The sequence below is a fragment of the Emys orbicularis genome, chromosome 10 (genome assembly GCF_028017835.1).
Source record: "Emys orbicularis isolate rEmyOrb1 chromosome 10, rEmyOrb1.hap1, whole genome shotgun sequence".
Taxonomy (NCBI): Eukaryota; Metazoa; Chordata; order Testudines; family Emydidae; genus Emys; species Emys orbicularis.
The window spans coordinates 35,546,978-35,560,079 of record NC_088692.1 but is presented as its reverse complement, the minus strand read 5'-3'; the positions used below and the strand labels follow the sequence as shown (position 1 = coordinate 35,560,079).

Here is a 13,102-nt window from a genome sequence, read left to right as displayed (position 1 = left end):
ATCGGAGGCTGATTTCCCTTTAGACTGATGGGCTGTGCCCCAGATCTGTAAGAGGCTCTGAAACTGTGGGAGTGTTGGCAGGTCTGATGGCAACCGCACCCCGTATTATTGCAGCCCTGGGTGTCCCCCCCAGCTCTGCCAGTGCCCCCAGCCCCCGTGGCTAGTCCATCCCTGGGCCTTTCCTGTGTAAATATGGCCGGTGCCATGGCATTGTACCAGCTGACGAGGTGGTTACCGTTAATTGGTGCATATGCAGGGACTGTGCCTCAGCTCTGTGCTTCTCCTTAATGCCCACCCACAGACCCTTCGAGATCATTATCCTGATGACCATCTTTGCCAACTGCGTGGCGTTGGCCGTCTACCTGCCCATGCCGAACGATGATACCAACGCTTCCAACTCCAGCCTGGTAAGAGACAGCCTCGTCCTCGTGTTGTACAAACCCGCCCGGCGCCGCCTCGCTCACGGCAAAGCCCCCGAGGCAAACCTTTTTCTTTCACTTGTGTTCCAAACTAACCTTTTAAAAATAGCCTGGGCATCAAGTCGAGGCAGCATGAAGGGGCTGAGCCCCTCGCCCACGAATGTTAGCGCCTGCCTGGCACTGAAATTTCACCCTCCAAGCCACCAGCACGTGAGCTGCATGATCTCCAGTTATGTAGTCGTGAAATTTGCACCTGAGCCTCTGAGTCCATAAGCAGGAAGGGAAGCTGGGACCCACAACACCAAGATACAGGCCTCTGCTCCCTGTTGCGTTGGGATGGGAGTGGCTGGCCCCACAAGTAAGAAGCTGTTTAGGGGGCTGAAATAATTAGGGGGCTGGGGCACATGACTTACGAGGAGAGGCTGAGGGAATTGGGCTTCTTTAGTCTGCAGAAGAGAAGAGTGAGGGGGGATTTGATAGCAGCCTTCAACTACATGAAGAGGGGTTCCAAAGAGGATGGAGCTTGGCTGTTCTTGGTGGTGGCAGATGACAAAACAAGGAACAATGGTCTCACGTTGCAGTGGGGGAGGTCTAGGTTGGATATTAGGAAACACTGTTTCACTAGGAGGGTGGTGAAGCACTGGAACGGGTTACCTAGGGAGGTGGTGGAATCTCCATCCTTGGAGATTTTTAAGGCCAGGCTTGACAAAGCCCTGGCTGGGATGATTTAGTTGGGGTTGGTCCTGCTTTGAGCAGCGGGTTGGACTAGATGACCTCCTGAGATCTCTTCCAACCCAAATCTTCTATGATTCTATGTTAATAAAACATCTCTGTTGACTGTTAACAGCACTAAACCACTCCGTTATCCCCTTTGACCCGAGCAGCTACTCAAATTCTGGGGCCCTGCGGGTTGTCCAGTTGAGAACAGAAATTGACGATGGAATCTGAGATTATCTTCAATCGATGCAGTCTTGTGTGTTTGTCCCTTCCTTGTAAAGTCCTGCGTCCCTGAACACAGGAGGCACCAAAGTGGCCTCACTCATAGCACCCATTCAGCCAGCGCCCCACAAGCCCTCTCTAGGCTTTTTCCAGGGGGTTGGGGTGCAGGGGGTGGTGAGTGCTCTGGGGTGGGGCTGGGAATGAGGGGTTTGGGATTTGCCGGCTCTTTGCTCAGCATCCCTCTCTTTCTTGTCTCTCATTCTGCTCCTCTCTGTCTCTTCCCCCGCCCCCCGACAAACAGCTCCCAGTACAACCCTCTGCCCCCGTGGTGCTAATTTATGGGAGGGGGGGGGCTACCCCTTAGGTGGGGGCTTGTGAGTAATTCATTTTAAATGAAGGCTGGTGGTGAAGCTTGTAACCAGTCTGTGTGGGCCAGAGGCTCATGTCAAGTTCCTGGTCACGACTCCTATTCTAGCAACCATCTTGTAAGGCTTTCATCTGAACCATTTCCCATATTCGCTTTAGCTCTAGAGCCTTTTCTAGGGGAAAACCCTGCTTGACGGTCTTTTAGATCAGTGGTTCCACAACTTTTTCCATCCTGCCCCCCCTTACCCATAGTGGAACCTGTCCACATCCCGCCCCTGAGAACTGGAGCTGAGGCCGGGGCCGGAGCTGGGGCTGCAGCCGGGAGCAGAGCCATGGCTGGGGTCGGGAGCGGGGCCATGGCTGGGGCCCGACCTTCAGCTGGGGCTGGGATTGGAGCCAAAGTGGAGCTGGGGGCAGAGCGGGGCGGGGTGGCATTCCCCCCCCCTGCGCTCTGCCCCCCCAAATGTTCCTCTGTGCCCCCCTCAGTTTGGCCACTTAAGAACTGCATAGTTGTCCCTCTGTTTCACACCGTGAGCGCTTAGAATTTCATAGTGACGGCGGGCTCCTAATTCAGCTCATCTTGCTTCAGAAAGCCCAGGCCCCTACTTTCAGAGCAAAATGAAAATCTCCATTAGCTGTAAGCAGAGTAGGGGCTTGGGCACACAGTTGAGCAGTTGTGATTGCATCCAGTAGAGGGCAGTGGTCTCTCTCTCTCTCTCACACACACACACACACACACACACTTGCTGCACCTGCTGTGTGGATACAAAAGAGCGAAATCCCCGGAGATCTCAATCCAGCCGCTAGAGTCCCATGAACCTTGAAACAAGAAAAGAAATCCACACGCTCCTCTGCCTGCTCAGACCTCCCCGGAGATGATAGAGTGTCAGAGCCAGGGGCATGTGCAGGGGCTGCTATTGTTGCTTTTAAAGTGAATAAATAACTGGTAGCTGACAGTCCTGCAGCCTACCTCGGGGATCTGAGCGGGCAGCTAAGTTATGGCTGGGGGTCCCGTGTAGGTCCCAGAGTTAAGGCCCCGCTGACAGGGTTACAGAGGCCAGCCCTGACGGAGAAAAGCGGCAAGGTTTATGACTGGGAGCTAAGGAGTCCATAAAGGGAAAGGCTCCTTATCGGAAGTGGCACCTCCACTCGCTCAGCTCCCAGGGAGAGTTATTGCTGCTTTGCAGCCTGTCTCAGGAGCCCTGGGATTCATCAAGCAAGGCCCCGTCACTTGTTTATGGGAGGAGAGGAGCAGTGGATGAGGGGGCCAGAGCTCTGGGGAAAGCTGAGTGTACAAGCCAGGAACTGGTCCTCAGCTCTTTCCTATGTGTTCCCCTGTACGCATTCCTCACCGAGATACCCCGTGATCTGCGTAGGGAGCCGTTCGAACAGGCAGCCTTCCAGCCGGGGTCTCCTAGCTTCGAGAGGCTGTCTGGGTTGGAAATACTCCCCCTGGGTTCCTGCCTCCTGGGCACCGTTGGAAAAACGTCCGCCACGTGCTCTGGACCTAATGCCTGGTGCGTCCGTTCCTGCACTGGGAGCAGGGGATCAAAACCCGCTGTGTTCTCAGGCGCCACCCCGGCCCGCAGTGGAACTTAGAGCAATCTCAGGGCTCTGTGGACTTGCATTCTGCTTCTAGTGCCTCCCTATGGGCCCAGGGAAGCAGAGAATAGCTGTAGTGCAGTGCTTGCGGGTCACTCCCCGACATGCTCCATATCCCCCCCATGCCGGGCCCTGGGGAGCTGGGAGCAGAGCCTGTATAGTGAGCCAGCTCTGCCCTGGCTGGCGAGGGAGTCCCCGTTCCCATCACTCACGGCCCCTTGGCAATGCCAGACCAGGAGCTGCAGTCCGTGCCCCGGAGAGCTGACAGTTTAAGCTGTTAGGTTTGTTCACAGGCATCCTGGCAAAAGAGAGTGTTGCGGAGGGACATGAAGGAGAAGAGGGAGCTTTGCGGGTGTTTACAGGGAGCTCCGCCCCAGTGGGAGAGGAAAGCACAAAGGGGCTTGTTAGAAAACGTAACAGGAGGGCGATGGAGGCTGCCGTCATGTAGGGTGACCAGATGTCCCGATTTTATAGGGACAGTCCCGATTTTTGGGGTCTCTTCTTATATATGTAAGCGGGGGAATGGTCCCGCTATTGTGGGGAACTTTCCTGGCTTCTGCACTACCCCGGTGAAGTGGGCTAGCGAAAGGATCTGAGTCCTCGCTCCCACTTCCTTTACCCAGAGGCCTCCCTGCCCTTGAGGACTCCCCTTCCACTCTCCTGTCTGGCAGAGTCCTCGTAAACCCCGACAAGGCTGGGCCCAGGATTCCTGGGGGGCTCGATCCCCAACCCTGCTGTGGTCACCCAGGCCAGGGGCTAGGGTGTCCCCACTCTGGGGTACTCTCTCTGCTCTGGGCACCTCCCTGACCCACTGATCATTTCATACAATTTAAAGCAAATACAAGTTGTTTAATTAACAATTAATTTTAAAAAAGAATAAGGAAAAATGGGAAAGGTTAAAGGAAACACATCACCCTGCTCTGTGGCAGGGAACATCACAAACAGTGTCTCTGGAACGTCAGGGCAGGTCACAGTCTGTTCCTTGTAGGTCCCAGGTCTCCTTCTCAGGCCCGGGCTGTGCTGCAGGGATGCTGCGGGTCGGACATTTGCTCTGGCAGTGGCCACACGCTCTCAGGCTCTAGGTGGCAGGACCCTTTTTCCCAGCGTTGCCCCCGCCCTGACAGGGTTACGATCCCCCTTCAGGGGAGGGATAGCTCAGTGGTTTGAGCATTGGCCTGCTAAAGACAGAGTTGTGAGTTCAATCCTTGAGGGGGCCATTTAGGGATCTGGGGCAAAAATCTGTTTGGGGATTGGTTCTGCTTTGAGCAGGGGGTTGGACTAGATGACCTCCTGAGGTCCCTTCCAACCCTCATATTCTATGACCCAGAACCCATTGCAAGTCTGGCCTGCAGAGCCTCTTGGCTGAGGTGTCTCCCTGCACTGGGCCTGCTGCCCAGGGTCCTGCTCACCGCACCCAGCTCCATGCTGCTCTGCCTTCAGCTCCCTGGGTGGCCTCTCTGGCTCTGGTTGCTACAGGTCTGCTCTGCAGGCTGCTTCTGTGACTCTGCTCCCAGCTCTGACCTGCTTTCTGGCCCCTCTGGCTTTTGGGCTGCAGCTCTGCTTCCAGCAGCTTAGCTTGGGCCCCTGCTTTCTCCTTCGCTCGGCCCCACTCTGTCTGACTCAGGCAATTCCAGTTCACACGGAGGACGGGACCCCTCCTGGGCTCCTGACTCTCTGATTAGCCTGCCCGCCCTGTCAATCAGGCTGATCTGGAGCATTGGCCTCTCCCCATTGTTCCTGGGGACTGTCAGTCTCAGGCTCCTGATTTGCCATCGACCCTTCCCCTTTTAGTGCTGGGAGCTAGCCAACCAAAACACCCCCACTGAGTGTTAGTAAGGGGGCAACAGTCCCCTTACATATAGGCTCCTATTACCCCCCACCCCTGTCCCGATTTTTCACATTTGCTGTCTGGTCACCCTACCGTCATGGTCCAGTCGGAGGCAGGAGTCGCCGTCTGGAATCTCGGGAGTGGGTGAGAGGGAGGGTGGGGAGAGGCCCTGGGGCCGTTGCCAATGAAGACAGTTAGCTTACCTACGATGCAGTAGAGACGAGGGAGGCAAAGAGAGGGGCAAGATGGCCCAAATGACGAGCTAGGACAGGGGTGGGCAAACTTTTTGGCCCGAGGGCCACATCGGGGTTGCGAAACTTTATGGAGGGCCGGGTAGGGAAGGCTGTGCCTCCCCAAACAGCCTGGCCCCTGCCCCATCCGCCCCCTCCCACTTCCTGCTCCCTGACTGCCGTCCTCAGAACCCCCGACCCATCCAAGCCCCCCTGCTCCTTGTCCCCTAACTGCCCCCTTCCAGGACCCCCCGTCCTAACCACCCCCCCGGTACCCCACCCCCTATCCAATCCCCCTGCTCCCTGTCCCCTGACTGCCCCGACTGCTATCCAACTTCCCCCTCCCCCCAGCCCCCTTACCACACCGCTCAGAGCGGCAGGAGCTTGCAGCTATGCCACCGCGCTGCCCAGCTGGAGCAGCGGGCCAGAGCACTGGCGGCGCAGCACGCTGAGGCTGCGGGAGAGGGGGGACAGCGGGGGAGGGGCCGGAGGCTAGCCTCCCGGGCCAGGAGCTTGGGGCCGGGCAGGACGGTCCCGCAGGCCGATGTGGCCTATGGGCTGTAGTTTGCCCATCTCTGGGCTAGGAGGTGATCTCTGCAGCAGCACTCTGCATGGACGTGAGCAGGGCTGGAGGGCATAGCTGGGAAACGCAGTGGCCCATCTTCTCAACCACTCTGTCCGCTGTGGGCCACTGGCCCCCTACAGCTGGGCTGAGGGGCCCTCTCTTTATCCTGATTCTGTAAAGTCCCTGCAGGTCTCCCCTCCAGGGCCTGCCTTAGCTTTGCATGTGAGACCCCTCCCAGCTCTGGGTGCTGAGGCTCCAGGAAAAGATGCCAGGGCCTGGTTCTCCTCTCGCTCCCCATTCACACCGGCGTAATCCGATTGGTGTCACACCTGATTGACAGTGGGCTGAGTAAGGAGCACAGGACCATGCTATCCACAGACGCTCCTATCCTATCCCAGCTCTGCCACTGCGCTGCTGGATGCCCTTGGGCAACCTGGGGGTTGCAATGCCATTCACTGACATGGCCTGCCGCCCCCCTGTGCTGACAGATGGCGTTGTGACCTGGCACACAGGGCGTCTGTTGCTGTGCCGTGGAACACAGGGGAGTCCACCAAGAACTTGACCCCTGGCAGCACTGGCTCATACACTGTGTGGGTCAGAAAGTGGGGAGACTTCCCGGCCGAGGGAGACCCAGGGTCGCTGCAGGAGGAGGGGGTGGGATGAGCGGGGACCGGAATTTACACCCCTCCCCAATATCTGAACTGCCGTCACTGCTAGAGGGGCATTTTGAGCTGAGGTGCCTGGCACAGACTGGCAGGTTGGTGTGACTCACACACCCAGGGGGCGTGTTGGCCTGGCAGGAGGGATGCTTACATGTGTACTTGACACATAGGACGAATGGGTATCAGAGGTGTGAGGGTCTATCCTATCTATGCATGTCTGGATCCTGCAGGTCAGCACTCTGGCTGCCAGATTTAACTGGGCCATGGCCCATGTATGAGCAATTCCCTGCATACATCCTACCCTGGAAACCCCAATGCCTGCAGTGTCACCTACCTCCCTGCCTTGTCCCCTGTGTGTTGCCAGCGTGAATACTGTGGCAGAGGGGATAGTAGTCCACTGGCAGTAGGAGGGGTGGCCTACTGGACAGCTATGAGACAAACATGTGCCACATGGCTAGCCAGTGTTGGTCTATAAGACAGTACTTCCTTGCTACATGGAGTGTATGGGCTGTGGTACAGACCCAAAGAGACTTGTAAAAAGCAGAGCCGGGGAGGGGACTCTGCTCTGCTTAAAAAGACTATAGAGACAAGGCGGGTGAGGGAATATCTTTTATTGGACCAACATCTGTTGGCGAGAGAGACAAGCTTTGGCGCTACACAGAGCTCTTCTTCGGGTCTGGGAAAGGTGCTCTGTACTAAATACAAGGTGGAACAGATGGTTTAGCATAAGTAGTTAACACATTCACCCACCTAGTCTTGCACATATTCTAAGGGACCATTCAAGGTGAAGTGGCCCGTTACCACCTCTGCAGTCATGGGACAAACAAAGGGGGTTAGTGGGTAACAGATTGTTGTAATAAGCCATAAATCCAGTGTCATAGAATCAAAGACTTTAAGGTCAGAAGGGACCATTATGATCATCTAGTCTGACCTCCTGCACAACGCAGGCCACAGAATCTCACCCACCCACTCCTGTATCAAACCTGTGTCTGAGCCACTGAAGTCCTCAAATCATGGTTTAAAGACTTCAAGATGCAGACAATCTTCCAGCAAGTGACCCATGCCCCACGCTGCAGAGGAAGGCAAAAAAAACCCAGGGCCTCTTATTAAGATGGTGATTTTTGGTGTCTAGCAACGTTATGAATTTAAGCTCCCAGGCCTGGTCTACACTGGGGGGGGGGGGTGTCGATGTAAGATATGCAACTTCAGCTACAGGAATACCGTAGCTGAAGTCGACATATCTTATTCCAACTTACCCCCCGTCCTCACGGTGCGGGATCGACGGCCGCGGCTCCCCCGTCGACTCCACTACCGCCGCTCACTCCGGTGGAGTTCCGGAATCGACGGGGAGCGCGTTTGGGGATCGATATATCACGTCTTAACGATCGCTACCCGCTGATACGGCGGGTAGTCTGGACATACCCCCAGGCTCGTCTTTTGAAAGCGTCGTGCAGGTTTCCTTTGAGGTCAACAACTGAGAGGCCAGATACGGAGTGGTCGTTTGGTGAAAAGTGTTCGCCCGCAGGTGATTGGGTGTTTTTGTTTTTTATCATTTTACTGTGCAAGTTCATTCGAGAGTGTAGTGATTGTTTGGTTTCACCCACATAGTTGTTGTTGGGCACTTAGTGCACTGGGTGAGGTACACCAATTGTTGTGATAGGCATGTGTAGGACCCATGGATCTTGAAAGGTGTGTTGTGTGGGGTGTTGGTCATCGCAGCAGTGGAGCTATGTCTGCAGGTTTTACATCTGTTGTTCTGGCAGTTCTGGTGCCACTTTGAGTCGGTGTGTCCTGGTCTGTGGGGAGCTTGCTTCTGAGGATGAGTTTGGAGAGGATGGGGGGGTTGTTTGAAGGCCAGAAGAGAGAGTTCAGGAAAGCTCTTTCAGGATGTGGTCCCCATCGAGTATAGGTTGTAACTGTTCGATGATGTCCAATGATATGGGTTCCAATGTGGGGTCGTTCCTTGATGTGATCTGTTTCTCTGGTGGAGTGCCCTTGTTTGGTGAAGGCAGTTTTAAGTTTGTAGCCCAGACTTCATAGATTTCCACCACACCTTAATCCATTCTATAAGACCATGTTTTCAGTATATATACTTTGGTCCTGCTTTGAGCAGGGGGTTGGACTAGATGACCTCCTGAGGTCCCTTCCAACCCTGATATTCGATGATTCTATGATTCTAACTCCTTACATAATATCAGTACATACATCTCACAATGATATCAATAACCAATGTGACACTGGCTTTCAGTGGAGACCTCTCATGACATTCTTGGGTGAATGAGAAGGTGCATACTGACCTCAGGGTACACCTGTACCCCTCTGTACCTCCTTGTTGGTTGGCATTAACAGGTTCTCGGGTCACAATATGGAATGGGGCTGCTAGCTATAAAGTGATACCTGGCATGTTCGCTGTGTGTGTGGGGGTGAAAAGGGAGCTACGTGGGCTTTGGCCTGATTTCTTGCACTGCACCTAGAGGTGGGAGATTTCAATCCTGGGTCCCATCCTCTATTAGGGTGAATTCGCTCTTTCAGTTCTGGCATTTTCTAATCTACCAGTCAAATGAATACTTAGGAAGATATGTGTGGGCCAAACCTGGCATGCACCCCTATTGATGGCAGCAGGAGATGGGCATCTGTCTTAGAGTCTGGCCCCGAAGAGCATTCAGGGTGTAATTCCAGGTGGGGTCAGGATTTCAGCGGCCCCCAGAGCAAACTGAAAGTGGGGAATCTCCCTGCCCTGTTATTGTGGGGTGTGAATGTAAAAACATCAATATAAATACCCCCCCCCATATCTGGCTGGTTCTAAAGTATTTAAATCCTGACCTGGAAGAGGCCCCAGCAACAGGCAGTGATTAGCGTCAGCTGGGGTGATGGACAGGCGGCCGGCACTGCTGTGCCCGGTGCAAAACGCAGCAACTATTCTGGGCCCTGATGGCCGCAGGCAGCTGCGCTGAGTCAGCTGAAGCGCCAGACAGCAAAGCCTCTGGACGAAGGCAGGAGAGGAGGGGGGCAGCATCCTCTCTGCCCAAATGGAGTTTAGAGTTCTCTCCCCTTCCCCTGGTTTGCCAAACCTCAGTTTCCTGCCACGAGTGGCAAGAGGGGCTCACAACACAAAGGGAGCTGGAATTAGGGTGACCAGACAGCAAGTGTGAAAAATCAGGACAGGGGGTGGGGGGTAATAGGTGCCTATATAAGAGAAAGCCACAAATATTGGGACTGTCCCTATAAAATCAGGACACCTGGTCACCCTAGCTCAAACCCATCAAGTACAGCCATGGGCAAAACCAGGGCTCAGTTTGGGTTTCGATGGGAGTGAGGGGCCCCACTGATGGGAAACTGGCTGAAGTGGGGGAAAGGGGCTCTGCTGGGGGGCCTGGCCAGAGTGGAGGTGAGGGGCCCAGATGGGAGAATTGGCCTCAGTGGGGCTGGGGGCAGCTGGGGGGACTGGCCGCAGTGGGGGTGAGGGACCCAGCTGGGGGGACTGGCCAGAGTGGGGGTGTGGGGCTCAGATGTCATATTCAACTGTACTTAATAAAGAGGGACAAGATCACGGTGGAATGGATCAGAGGGGGCCGGGCTCAGGAGGAAGACAGAGGCTACTTCTGGGGGGATTCTGCACCGAAATTTTAAAAATTCTGTGCCAAAATTTTAAAAATTCTGCATATTTTATTTGTCAAAATGACACAATATAATCACTTTAGTTTCAGTTATTTTGGTAATTTATTTCAAAATACCTGTCAACAAGTATGTCAACAAAATACAGACAACAGCAAAAAAGATTCTCCCAGGAGTAGAGAATTAAAGAAACCCCTATGATGACCCAGTTCCAGTTGAGGGGTGCTGGAAGGAGTTGTGTGGGGCCCCCCCAGAGCCCAGACACCTGCACTCCCATCCCCCCAGAGCCAAGCCACACTGCACCCCCTGGCCCAGACACCAGCACCGCCTCCCCGCAGAGCCCAGCCGCAGCGCAGGGCCGTCCTTAGCCATAGGCAGAACAGGCAGCTGCCTAGGGCACCACGCTACCTGGGGGCACCGTTCTGCCCGGAGCCCGGACAGACGGGAAGCAGTGGAGCATGTAAGAGCAGGGCTGCTGGGTCCTAGAGAGAGCCGAATGCAGCACAGTCTGAGGGAGGGGATTGGCTGCTGGGGTCTCTGGGAAGGGAAGGGGAGGGGTGGGGGAAGGAACTCACCTGTGATGTGACTCTTTCCCCCGGCGTGAGGTGAGGCAGGCTCGGCAGCTCTGGCACCAGTATCCTTTGTTGTCCCCCATAATGTCCATTCTTCTCCCCCCTCCCCACCCCACGGAGCACTCCCCCTTTCTCCCCCCCCCCAAGGAGCACCCTTCTCTCTCTCTCTCCTCCCCTCCAGCAGGGCTGGGTTGGGTGAGGTGCTGCAGGGGGAGGCTGTCTGGCTGCCTGCTGAGGAATGAAAGTGAAAGTAACTCACTTCCTCGGCAGCCAGCCAGGATTGGAAAGGTCACGCGTGGCTGGGCTGGGGATAGCCAGATAGCATGTGTGAAAAATCAGGACAGGGGGTTGGGATAGGGTGAGCAGATGTCCCACTTTTATAGGGACAGTCCCAATTTTTGGGTCTTTTTCTTATATAGGCTCCTATTACCGCCCCCCCCCCAAACCCCCCCCCCCGTCCTGATTTTTCACACTTGCTGTCTGGTCACCCTAGGTGTGGGTAATTGGTGCCTATATAAGACAAAGCCCCAAATATCGGGACTGGCCCTATAAAATCAGGACATCTGGATCTGGTCACCCTAGCTGGGGAGCGCGTCTCTCCCCCGGGCTGGCAGTGATCCATCTCATCCGGGGGGAGCTGCGCAGGGCAGGATGAGCTGCTGTGGCTCCATGGGTGCCCCGTCCCTGAGATCAGATGCTGTGCTAACTTCACCATGGTCCGTGGGGCTGGCGGTGGTGCCCATTGGCGTGTGATTGGACCTGAGGGTTTGCTGCTGCTGTTGCCACTCTGCACCCCAAGAGGTGGATTTTGGGGTCCTGCAGTTTTCCACCTATCTCCTCCTCCTACTGCAGCTGTTGGACCAGCAGGCTGGGGGGTGAGCCAAGCATGAAAGCAGTACTGTGTTGCCATTTAGATTGTCATTTAACAACTTTGTTTGCCAAAAATGCTTGCTAACAATCCCTGAATTCAATTTCAATATTTTTTTAAAAAAAAATCAATATCTTAGCCAAAAACAGAAAATTAAGTTGTTGACAATTATTTGTGACAAGTTTGGTTTGGGGCAGGGAGTGGGCTAGTTTTCATCAGAGAAACAAAAAATGTTGACTGACTTTCCTATAGCCCTGTTACTGCTAAATAGAGCCCTCCAACAACTGTAATATGCTCATCTCCTTACTAGTGTATAGAGCAGGGGCCGGCAACCTACGGCACATGTGCCAAAGGTGGCACACAAACTGATTTTTGATGGCACGCCGCGGCGGGCTGAGCGGCTCAGCCCACCACCGCTCTGGGGTTCCGGCTGCTGCCCCATTGCCAGCCGGGGTCCCAGCTGCCGGCCCCACTCAGCGCCTGCTGCTGGCCTGGGGACCCCCAAGGAACCCCAGGCTGGCAACGGGCTGAGCAGGCCTGCGGCTGAGACCCCGGCTGAGCCGCTCAACCCGCTGCCGGCCTGGAGTTCCATTCACTCAGCCGGCAGCGGACTGAGCGGGGCCGGTGGGGGGCTGAGCGGGGCCGGCGGCTGGGACCCCGACTGGCAAGGGGCCGGCAGCCGGAACCCCAGAGCAGCAGCAGGCTGAGTGCTGCTGGCACCCCAGACTGGCAACGAACTGAGCCACTCAGCCCCCCCGCCGGTCCCGCTCAGCCCGCCACCGGCCCACTCAGCCTGCTGCCGGCTGAGTGAATGGAATCCCTGACCGGCAGTGGGCTGAGTAGGGCCAGTAGCTGGACCCCAGACCGGCAGTGGGCTGAGCGAACCCCAGACAAGGATCCCAGGCAAGGATCACACTAAATTGATAAGATCTGCATTTTAATTTGATTTTAAATGAAGCTTCTTAAATATTTTAAAAACCTTATTTACTTTAAATACAACAATAGTTTATATAATATAGACATAGAGAGAGACCTTCTACAAATGTTAAAATGTATTACCGGCATGGGAAACCTTAAATTACAGTGAACTTGGCACACCACTTCTGAAAGGTTGCCGACCCCTGGTATAGAGTGACCATATGTTGTACTAAGATTCTCTTGCTTTTTTTCCCAGTGAGTCAGTATAGCTTTTGCCAGCCCAGAGGTTGGGCAGCCAATGTCTTACGTTTTCACAATGTTTTGTCCAACTTTCATAAAGTAAATACATGGTTAATATGAGTTAAAAAGGCCAGGGACACTTCCTTGTGAAGAATCTGTGTAGCAGATCATGCTAAAGCTGTGAAAATGTCAGTTTTTGATGGAACTTTAGAGGCAGTGATTTATCATGTATTTCTGGCAGTGCCCAAAATGTGCTGCTATTGCTAATGTCTTTCCAA

The 13,102-nt window shown here is 54.8% G+C and overlaps 1 pseudogene; it reads left to right on the top strand.

Moving 5' to 3' along the window:
* Positions 1–287: 287 nt before the first annotated feature.
* LOC135884608 (voltage-dependent L-type calcium channel subunit alpha-1S-like) overlaps positions 288–13,102 on the top strand; it is a 46,672-nt pseudogene continuing 33,857 nt past the window's right edge.